General features: G+C 44.2%; 1 pseudogene; it reads right to left on the bottom strand.

Annotated features, from left to right (window-relative positions):
• Positions 1 to 244: 244 nt before the first annotated feature.
• The window catches only part of LOC101981899, a 217,995-nt pseudogene continuing 215,352 nt past the window's right edge, over positions 245 to 2,887 (bottom strand).

The raw sequence follows: 2,887 nt of genomic DNA on the forward strand, positions 1-2,887 counted from the left end.
GCCCAAGTGATAGGAGTGCTATTCAAAGGTGTCCACATGCACGTAGTGTCTGAAATATTCTTTCTATCCTGAAAGAGAAACTAGAAAAAAGACACGATTCCCTCAGAAAGCAATGACTCGATTCATGTTGTGACTTTATATTAAAGCACCATGCAAAACATGGAGATAAAGGAAGCAATTTCCATTTGCCAGTCACTATTTTAGCAACACAGCTTTGAGAGTTCTGTCTTCATTATATAACCCTTCACCTGTTCCAGGAAGTGAAGACGACACTGCGACAAATGGGATAGGTGCTATTCTCCCATAACCAGCGGTGGATGCAGTGGACGTGGTACTTATGGGAGCAAGGTAGCTCACAAATTCTGTCACCTTCTGTATATTGAGTCATGCAAACAGTGCATGTCTTCAATGCATCGTTTTCCCCAAAACTTCTCGTTGGCAAGTTATTAATCTGGACATTGCTGGGTCCTCTAATTAGGTGGTTGTCATTAAAGGGGTAAAGTTGGGTTGCTTCAATACCTCGTTCAAACATCTGTGAGATACTTTCTGAAAATTCATCAATGGAAATGGAGCCAAGGTTGTAGCTGGGGATGGAAGCAGAGTTGTTACCACTCCATGCAAGCTCACCAAAAGGTGTTGTTCTCTGCCTTAACCTGGGTTGAATTGGAACAGATGTAGTTTCCCTTGTTCCAGTATTGAAGATTGAAAGAGTGGAAAATCTGTGAGTACTCATATAGGTTCTCCCAGCTGCACGTTCAGAATGTGTAAAAGTGCCTAGAAAACCTTCAGGTTCACTTTCATAAGTGACCGTGTTGTTTGGGATCTGAGACCTTAACCGAGTTCTGCTAGGTACGCTATCTCTTTGCCGGTCTTTTGCCAGCAGAACTCTTCTGACTTGAAGGTCTCTGGTTGGAGGTCTTTGACCAGATCCTGCCGCTTCACCATTGGCATGTGTGTCTGAAGAGCATGTCCCTTGAGCGGCAGAATTTCTTGACCCAGAAGCCACAAAACAACCTCTACCTAGCAACTCAGGGCTAGTTATCTGCTGAGAGGCTCTAGTACTTCCCTCGATCTCATTTACCAAAGGCTGCTCAAAAGTCTGAGATGAGATGCTATAATGAGATCTTCGTGGAATTTCATTTGCTGGGTGCAGAGAAGACCTACTTCTTTCAGCTCTGCCTCTGGTTCTTCTCTGGTGTTCTGGTTTCGGGTTTTTGTCCTCCTCCGACCTCTGGTGGATGGCACATCTGTGAATGCTTCAGCAGAACTGTGTTCTGGCCTTGGTGTTCTGGAGGATGATGTCTCAGATGCTGAATTTTCCATTTGAGTGTGGATGCTGCGATCCATGTTTTCTACACTAAGACGTGTAGCAGATGGTTCATTTTCATTCTCTGAAGATTGGCTTCCATTATTACGGTTAACTTTTGTCTCTAAACTGAATTTGAAATCACCACTGTTTTGTGGCTGGCATCACTCTGGGGAATTTAGTGATATAGTGACTGCTTCATGATAGGTTGCCATCACACAGGATGTTCATTGTGCCCTTCCCCAATCACAGTGGCTAGGTGCCATCATGAGAAGGAACGAAGGGGTTGACCTTTGCTACTCTGGTGTCATGAGAACAATGATTAATTCAGGGAGCCTGAAGAAACCCTGCTATAGCCCTCAAATGGGAAATAGCTACAGGCACTATTAAAGAGAATGGGAAAGCAGATATGGACATGCTGATCCATTCAGGTTGGCATCTGATTAGGGTGCTAAGGGGATTGGTGGTTTTTAGACCAGCCCTCCATGTAAGTGTAAGGAACTGTTACTGACACGTGAGGTTGGCAGGAAGTTTGACTTCTAGAGGTACCTTTCTGCCATGCATATCACTACTGGCAGGATGGAAAGCAGAAACTCAGACCCATTGGAATGCTTGATTTCCATAGCCCCCTTCCTCCCACTGAGTGTTCACTGAGGGGTGACTTATGAAAACACAGAGCCTGAGCCTCTTGCTCAGATCTCAGTCCTCTCTTTGCTCCCCTTCCCCACTCTTCAAAGTGTTCTGGGGCCTCTCATCTACTTGGTAAGTAGGCAGAACCCGAAACAGAAACTCTGGAGAAGGTGGAACGTGGGATCACTTGCATAGCACTAAGGCTTGGGAAGCAGAATGTGTGTAGTAGATGCTGTTGCTATACAAAGAAGAGACACTCCCAAAGAAGATGGACATGTTGAAGGTCTGACCCTTTTCTAGTCCAGGATCAGCAGTTTCATAAATGGTAGCTAAGGCAAGAGAACTCTATTTAAACACACCACTCTTTGCTCCTAGCAGACTCCAATGTTGGGAGACACAGAAAGAAATCACACACTGATGGAGGTGGGTCTTCTATATATGTGTTGCTTTCATTGGTTAATTAATCAAGAAAACTGCTTGGCCTGATAGGTCAGAACAAAAGTAGGTGGGGAAGACAGAACAGAATGCTAGGAGGAATAAGGCAGTGAGAGAGACATTATAGCTCTCCTCTCGAAGATGGATGCAGGTTAAGATCCTTCCTGGTTTCTCAGGCAACCATTTTAAAGGGAGAGCCATTGGTATGTCTAAAGGATTGCTAGTTGCTTTGTGTTCTGGTACTCCCTGAATCACTGGTGACCTTTGCTGATAGCAACTTAAAATATTCTTTCCAGAAGCATGAGTTTTGGAGACTGCACATATGTTAATCTGGGTATTCAATTGCTTCAATGGGTCATGTCCTCATAAATTCACTGTGATATTAACCACATATGGCCTCAGCCTTTCTCTCTGTCCTTCTGACCCCATGGATTAAACCCATCTCATGCTTTGTTTCACTAGATATAGGGTTCCAATTCCTAAGAATTGAACATCTGTCTCTTGAAGAGTTCAATT

Source organism: Microtus ochrogaster, unplaced genomic scaffold, assembly GCF_000317375.1.
Source record: "Microtus ochrogaster isolate Prairie Vole_2 unplaced genomic scaffold, MicOch1.0 UNK71, whole genome shotgun sequence".
In the NCBI taxonomy this organism is placed as follows: Eukaryota; Metazoa; Chordata; class Mammalia; order Rodentia; family Cricetidae; genus Microtus; species Microtus ochrogaster.